At 38.4% G+C, this 8,818-nt stretch overlaps 1 pseudogene; it reads left to right on the plus strand.

Moving 5' to 3' along the window:
- Positions 1–353: 353 nt before the first annotated feature.
- On the plus strand, positions 354–985 carry LOC118619204 (annotated as a pseudogene).
- The last annotated feature ends 7,833 nt before the right edge of the window (positions 986–8,818 follow it).

Genomic DNA, 8,818 nt, shown 5'->3' on the forward strand with positions numbered 1-8,818 from the left:
TAAGCAGGCCCCTGCCATGCCCACAGTCTCCTTAAAAATTGTTTATCAAAGACAAATAAAAATCGTAAAACCTCCTAGGCAGCGGCCATGATGGTATAGCTCTCGGAATGCAAAGCTGCAGGACATTTTTTCCATTTTTTTGTTCAGATAGAGTGGGAGGGGGGGAGAGAGAGAGAGAGAGACATCGATGTGAAAGGGACACATTAAGTGGCTGCCACCCACACGGCCAACCAGGGCCGGGGACAAACTGCAGCCGAGGTACATGCCCTTAGTGGGAACTGAACCCGGGTCTCTCTGCACTGCAGGCCGACGCTCTAACCACGGAGCCTAACTAGCCAGGCTTAGGGTGACTTTTTGATGGCACTAAAATAATTGAGGAACCTTCTTTTACCACTTCTATGGAGTGGATCACACAGGTGGTGAAGGGGTCCTCACTGCTCCACCCCGCAGGGCTGGGGCCAGAGGAGCTATCTGGCCTCTGCTGCCCTTGTGGCTGCAGCCCAAGAGGTGCGTCCTGTTCCAGTGCGCGCTATGCTATGCAGTGTTCGCTGACTAATTGCACATTACCTGGGTCCTCTGATGGTTCCTCGGTGCCTTGTCTTCTCCAGGGTTACAAATAACGTGATTTTGGAAGCTCCCTTCTTAGTTAGCATTGAAGGTTTACTCAAAGGCAGCACTTACCACTTTTTATTCTGAGTTCCTGTGGATTCCTATTGGTTTTCATCTGTATTCTACCCATGCTGCCCTGGCTGCCTTGAAAGGTCACTTCTGCCTTTTCAGTGATAAAATGGTGTACTATCTCCTAAAAAAAAAAAAAGTCATTGTAAATGCATCTAAGATGGATATTTATAACATGCCTCTACCAGAAAAGGTTTCAGAGCTGAAAAAAATATAATAATGCATAATAATAATGCATACTCACTTAAGTTCACTGAGAAAAATGCTGAAGGAAGTGACTCCTGGCCAGTCCAACCCAGAAAATTGATCAAGAACCACCTGGAAGCTAATCAGTCGCCAGAATAGGCATGGCCACTGCAAGCATGTGAAATCTCCTAGACAAAGGAAAGCTTTCTCACTCTGTATTGCTGGCCGTGCTGGACTGCTTATAGGGCTCCCATGCCCTGTATTTGCCATGTGGCCCACAGCCATGTGGAACCTATACAGTGGACTAATGGACTAAATCTAGACTCATCCTGATGTAGACCCAGCTGCATCATGAAGCAGACACTCTGGACTCTGGCCTTATTTCTAGCCTTGCTAAATCCACAACTGCCTCTCTTCCAGGACTGGACTGAGTAAATCAGGATGCTACAACCCTAGAAATATAATTTCATGCCAATAAAAACTATTCATTCTCCCATAGGGGCTTCTGTATAGGCTTATTCTGACTGCACTCCAAGAACCTCCTGCCCACAAGTGTCGGAGGGATCTGGCCCCCCTCATCCCTCCAGTATCAGAAGCACCACCACCCAACCACCTCCACAAGTGACATACTCAAGGAGTGGACCCAGTGGGTACCAGAGCTCTACTGAAGTCTTGCTCTGTGTGATGGGCCCCTACACTGATCCTCCAAGGTGGTAGGAGGTTGGTGGTCAGTGGGCAAAGCCTGTCCTTGCAGCTGATCAGCCTGAGTAAATCCTTTCCATTGATGTTCCAATAGCAATCAAGACTCAATTACAACAGAAGGGTATACAGCCCACACAGGGGGTGCACCTTGAATGCCCACCTATCATGATTAGGGAGGCTGTGCCCCTGGACCCTACAGGACACCTAATATATTAGGCAACCCTACGAAGCCTAGAGGACATAGAAACAAACTTAATACATAGAAACAAACACTGGGAAGCAGCCAAAATGAGGAGACAAAGAAACATGTCCCAAATGAAAGAATAGAACAGAACTCCAGAAAAAAAGAACTGAACAAAATGGAGACAAGGAATCTACTAGATGGAGATTTCAAAACACTAGTTATAAGGATGCTCAAGGAACTTAGTGAGGACCTCAACAGCATAATAAAGAACCAGTCAGAAATAAAGGATGCACTAACTGAACTAAAGAATAATTTACAGAGAATCAATAGTAGAGTAGGTGAAGCCAAGAAGCAAACCATCAATTTGGAATATAAGGAAGCAAATAACAGCTGATCAGAACAGGAAAAAGAAAATAGAATGCAAATAAATGAGGATAGTATAACGAGCCTCTGTGACAATTTCAAGAGTACCAACATTTATATCATGGGGGTGCTAGAAGGAGAAGAGAAAGAGCAAGAAATTGAAAACCTATTTGAAAAAATGACAGAGAATTTCCCTAACTTGGTGAAGGAAACAGACATATAAGTCCAGGAAGCACAGAGAGTCCCAAACAAATTGAACTCAAAGAGGCCCACACCAAGACACATATCATAATTAAAATGCAAAGTGTTAAAGACAAAGAGAGAATCTTAAAAGCAGCAAGAGAAAAGCAGTTAGTTACCTGCAAGGGAGCTTCCATAAGGCTATCAGCTGATTTCTCAAAAGAAACTTTGCAGGGCAAAAGGGAGTGGCAAAAATATTCAAAGTGATGAAAAACGAGGACCTAAAATCAAGATTACTCTACCCAGCAAACCTATCATTTAGAATAGGGATAAAGAGCTTCCCAGACAAGAAAAAGCTAAAGTTGTTCATCACCACCAAACCAGCATTATATGAAATGTTAAAGGGTCTTCTTGAAAAAAACAAGAAGATAAAAATATGAACAATAAAATGGCAATAAATACATGTCTATCAACAATTGAATCTACAAACAAAATGAACAGGCAGAACAGAAACAGACTCATAGATACAGAGAACATTTTTTGGTTGCCAGATGGGAGAGGGATGGGCGGTATGGGTGAAAAAGGTGAAGGAGTTAAGAAGTTCAAATTGGTTGCTACAGAATAGTCATGGGGATGAAAAGTACAGCATAAGGAATATTGTCAATAATATTCTAATAACTAGATGTGGTGCTGAATGTGTGCAGGATTTATTGGAGTGATCACTTACTACGTTATGTAATGTCTAGTCACTGGGGTGTACACCTGAAACTAATATAATGCTATGTCAACTGTAATTGAAAATAAAAAATGATTAAAAAAACCCAAAAAACAAAACAAAACAAAAACCCTGGGCATGTCTTTAAATTTATTAACATCTAATATTTTACTTTTATCTAGGTTTACAAAAAAATATTCATGTTATCTCTTGTATAGGGTTTGTCAACAGTAAAACAGTTATAATAATTGTATCTGTCCAATGTCTCGTAAAGTTTTCATAAGTCTAGTTTCAAATAAGTTGAAATACTGAAACATTAATTGTTAGGTGAATCTAAGTTTACCTACTTTTTTTTTAAGTTAACCTAATTTTGGCTTAATACAGAAAAACTAAAGATGTTTGTGTGTCAATAAAAATGTCTTATTAAACATGCTGACAAAACAATTGAACAATGTCTGTCGATTTTGTAACATTTTGAAAAGCAAATTTGTTTTAATGAATACTGGATTTCTAATTTAAAAATAAAAATGTCTTATGCTATATTTAAAAAATCATGTTTTGTCTCGCTGGTTTGGCTCAGCGGTTGAGCATCGACCCATGTACTAAGAGGTCGCCAGTTCGATTCCCGGTCAGGGTACATGCCTGGATTGTGAGCTTGATCCCCAGTGGGGAGTGTGCAGGAGGCAGCTGATAGGTGTTTCTCTCTCACATAAATGTTTCTGTCTCTCTCCTTTTCTCTCTCTCTCTCTAAAAAAGCAATAAAAACAAATAAAAAAAAAAGAAAATACATGTTTCTAAAAAAAGTATAAAATATATTTGCCAAAGTGGCTATGTTCCTAGATGTTATAAAAGGCATTCATAAATTTACCATCCTAAAGAATGCTGATTGCTTACTTTTGGTTATCACAAAAATTAAGATTTCAATGAGTTAAGAATTTTAATTAACATGAAAGAAACTGATATATGTTTTCAGTAAAAAAATGATATAAGATATGCAGATATGTTTCCATTAAGGGGAATGAAAATAATTTTGTCCTGGTTATATCAGAATGGAAGAGAGAATTTTACTTCTTATAATTAAGCTAGCTAAATTTAAATTATTATTATAAAGGTTGGGCTTATGCAAAGCTAAAACTTAATGTTATTTCTCTGCTAAAGAATACAATTTTCTGTACTATTAGTATGCTTTTACTAAGAGATTACAAAGGAAAAACAAAGATACGTTTTATTACAATGATTTTTCTGCGCTCTTTACCATCAGGTCCTTAATTACTTAAGGAAACTGAGTCTTCTCAATATTAGAAGAACTAAATTTTGTTTACAACTATTTAACTTTCTGTATTTGTCTACAAAGTCTTTAATTGTTTGTCACCATGGATATGAACCACTTAAGTATTTTACCACAATGACCTATTATTTTATTTTAATTTCTTAAAATTCTTCACCCAAGGTTATTTGTCTACTTATCATCAGATAGAGTGGGGGGGTGGGGGAGAGAGACAGAGAGAAATATCAATGTGAGAGAGACACACTGATTGGTTGCCTCCCGCACTACACTGACTAGGGCCGGGGATTGAAGTTGCAACCCAAGTATGTGCCTTGACTGGGAATCAAACCCACGAACCTTCAGTCTAGGGGCCAATGCGCTAACTGCTGAGTCAAACTGGCAAGGGTGGATTTTATTTGACCAAATGTTATCAGACTTTTCATGTGTTTGGCAAACTTCCCAACATTAAAAAAAAAATTTTTTTTTCTTGACTTGTGTGATTTTTAAAAGCTTTGAAGTTTTTCAGAAGGATTCCTGAAACTCTTCAAACATTTGTTTCCTCTTTTTATAAAAGAGGGAAATTAAATGAATTAGGATCATTTTGTATGTTAAGTTTACACAGGAAATATTATCAAAAAATAATACTAAAAGTTTGATTACATTTATGTTATGTTATTAATATAAATGTTAAAATACAGTTTTTCTCTGTGAAAGTTGTAACTCTTATCATATCTTGAAATGTAAATACTCAGGAAGTAATCAAAACATTGCCCACAGTGATGGAAGGAAGAAAAGTGGACTTTTAAAAATGCAAAACTGCTCCTTTTCCCTGAAAGCAGCCAGAGGTGACCTCTGAAAATGGTTCGCTATTTACTTAACTCAGAAAACCCCACAAAATCATCATGAAAGTCAAGAGGTTCAATCTTCATGTTCACTTTAAGAACACTCGGGAAACTGCTCAGGCCGTCAAAGGTATGCATATTTGAAAAGCCACCAAGTATCTGAAGAATGTCACTTTACAGGTGTGCCCAGGCAAAACAGTGGGGTTGGACATAGGGGTTGGTGGCCCAAATAGAGTGCTGAGTTTTTGCTGCACATGCTTAAAAATGCAGAGAGCAATGCTGAACTTAAGGATTTTGATGTGGATTCTCTGGTCTTTGAGCAAATCCAGGTAAACAAAGCTACCAAGATGCACGTAGAATGTACGAAGCTCATGAGCAGATTAACCTATACATGAGCTCTCCCTGCCACATTGAGATGATCCTCACTGAGAAAGAGCAGATTGTTCCTAAACCAGAAGAGGAGGTTGCACAGAAGAAAAGATATCCCAGAAGAAACTGAAGAAACAAAAACTTATGGCTCAAGAGTAAATTCAGCATAAAAAAAAAAAAAAGCAAACTGCTGTCCTGCTGGTATGGCTTAGTGGTTGAGTATTGACCCATACACCAAGAGATCACCAGTTTGATTCCCGGTCAGGACAGATGCCCAGGTTGTGGGCCGATCCTCAGTAGGGGGCATGCAAGAGGTGGCCAATCAATGTTCTCTCTCATCAATGTTTCTATCTCTCTCTCCTTCTCACTTCCTCTCTCTCTGAAATCAATAAAGGAAAAAAATAAAAAAAAAAATAAAAATACAAACTGCTGTGTAAGTTCCCTTACCATCAGGCTACAGCCATGGCCACAGCTAAAGTCTTGCTAGAAAAGATTGTTAACAACTTTTGTCCCTCCAGAACTACACAATGATTAAGAAACTCATTGTCCAATCATGTGCAAAATCTGGCCTATTTACCAACATTTTCATTGTGCACACCATCCCCAATCTTCTTGTGGAAGCACAAGCAGAATAATTAAACTCAACTTGCCAAGATTTGCACCGCATTTGGACTCTCGTGGACTAAAGCTCTCCCTTTGTTTCTTAATCTTTGCTCTACTTCACCTGGTAAACATCATTTTTCTCCTTTTGAAATAATAACAGGAAGACCTGACCTGGTTGATTTGGCTCAGCAGTTAGAGCTTTGGCCTGTGGACCAAAGAGTTTCGGATTCAATTCCAGTCAAGAGCATGTACCTCAGTTGCAGTTCATTCCCCGGCCCTGGTCAGGATCATGCGGAAGGCAACTAGTCAGTATGTCTCTCTCACATCGATGTTTCTCTCTCTCTCTCTTTCTCTCTCTCTCTCTCTCTCTCTCTCTATATATATATATATATATTGATAGGTAGATAGATATAGATATAGATAGATATAGATAGGTATATAGATATATAGATACATATCTCCCTCCCATTCTTTCTGAAAATAGATGAGAAAATATCCTCGGGTTAGGATGAAAACAAAACAAAACAGGAAGACCTATACATTTGACTGAAAGACTTTATCCACCAACCGTCATTTAAAAAAAAAGACCTTTTACATTATTGTCAAGAATTAATACGTGCAGGCCTGGCCAGTTTGGCTCAGCAGTTGGAGCATTAGCCTGCGGACCAGAGAGTCCTGGGTTCAGTTCCTGTTAGGCCTTAGCAGCTAGGGGCACGTACCAAAAAAATAAATAAAGAATTAAGAATTAAAATGTTGCAGAATAATTCTAACCTCATTAAAAATTCTTTTCATAGTACACTGCTGGGAGATGAAGACCAGTTTCCCCATTTATAACCAGGAGATTTTGCCTATTGGAAGATATCAACTCAAAGACTTCCTCCAACCTCATGGGAAAGGACTTTATTAGGTACTTTTAACCATCATTGTGTTACTAAATTACAAGGTATTGACTCTTAGATTCACCTTTCTCATTTAAAAAAGGCTCAGATCCAGGAAAACATTGAACCTCAGAACCCCTCTCTAAAAACATACTACACCTGACAAACTTTTCTCCAGGACAAAAAGCAAACAGTCCTGAGAATAAAGATACTGACACCTAATGCCTAATCCTATATCAGAAACACCCAACTTTAACAATTCTTTTATCCTATTTCTTCCTATTTTTACCCTCTTATATCTAGATGACTATCCCCAAACCCTCACCCAAGATCTGCTGGAAGTAGCCTGAAATCTCTGTTCTCCCCTGCCCCCTGGTACAAATTCCTAAACTCTTAATATTCCCAATTAACTCTATACCTCCTTCATCCCTTACATTAATTGTTAAAAGTTTACTCTGAATTTTCCACTATTTTTATTGATTTGAGATAGATAGATAGATAGATAGATAGATAGATAGATAGATGATAGATAGATAGAAAGAAAAGAGAAACATCAATTTGTTGTTCCACTTTTTTAAAAAAGAATTTTAAATGATTTTTTAAAGAGAGAGAAATATTGATATGAGAGAGACACATCGATTGGTTGCCTCCCACACAACCCCCACTGGGGCTGGGGATCAAACCTGCATGTGCCCTTGACCAGGAATGAAACCCACCACCTTCAGTCCACAGGCTAACACTCCAACTGCTGAGCCAAATCTGCCAGGGTTTTATTTATTTATTTATTTTCACTTATCTTTATGGTTGAATGTATTACAGATGTCACTCATTTTTGCTCCCATTGACCCCCTCCTCCCTGTGCCCACTGCTATCTTGCCTTCCCCACACTATAATCTGTGTCCATTCATTATGCATATATACATATAAGTACTTTGGTTTATCTCTTCCCTCCAACCCTTCCCCCACCTTCCCTTTGATGTTCCTCAGTCTAACAATCAATTTGTACTTCTTAATTCCTTCCCCTTATTCATCCATCTGCCCAAACCCCCTCCCATCTGGCACCCACCAAAAAGTTATTTGTATCTACGAGTCTGTTTCTGTTCTGCTTGTCCATTTGGTTTGTAGATTCAATTGTTGATAGATATGTATTTATTGCCATTTTATTGTTCATATTTTTGATCTTCTTAAAAAAAGACCCTTTAACATTTCATATAATACTAGTTTGGGTGTGATGAACTCCTTTAGCTTTTTCTTGTCTGAGAAACTCTTTATATGTCCATCAATTCAAAATGATAGCTTTGCAGGATAGTATAATCTTGGTTGTAGGTTCTTGCTTTTCATCACTTTGAATATTTCTTGCCACTCCCTTGTGGCCTGCAAAGTTTCTTTTGAGAAACTGGCTGACAGTCTTTGGGATCTCCTTTGCAGGTAACTAATTGCTTTTTCTTGCTGCTTTTAAGATTATTTCTTTGTCTTTAACTTTTTGCATTTTGATTATGATGTGTCTTGGTGAGGAAGTCTTCTGGTTCATCTTGTTTGGGATTCTCTGTGCTTCCTGGATTTGTATATCTGTTTTCTTCACCAAGTTAGGGAAGTTTTCTGTCATTTCTTCAAATGGGTTTTCGATTTCTTGCTCTTTTTCTTCTCCTTCTGGCACCCACATGATGTGAACGTTGGTACTCTTGAAGTTGTCCCAGAGGCTCCTTACACTATTATTTATTTATTTATTTATTTATTTATTTATTTATTTATTTATTTATATCCTTACTTGAGGACATTTTTGCATTTATTTTCAGATAGAGCAGGATGGATGAGGGTGGAAAAGAGAGAGCGAGAGAGAGGGAGCGAGAG

The sequence above is a fragment of the Molossus molossus genome, unplaced genomic scaffold, assembly GCF_014108415.1.
Source record: "Molossus molossus isolate mMolMol1 unplaced genomic scaffold, mMolMol1.p scaffold_m16_p_6, whole genome shotgun sequence".
In the NCBI taxonomy this organism is placed as follows: Eukaryota; Metazoa; Chordata; class Mammalia; order Chiroptera; family Molossidae; genus Molossus; species Molossus molossus.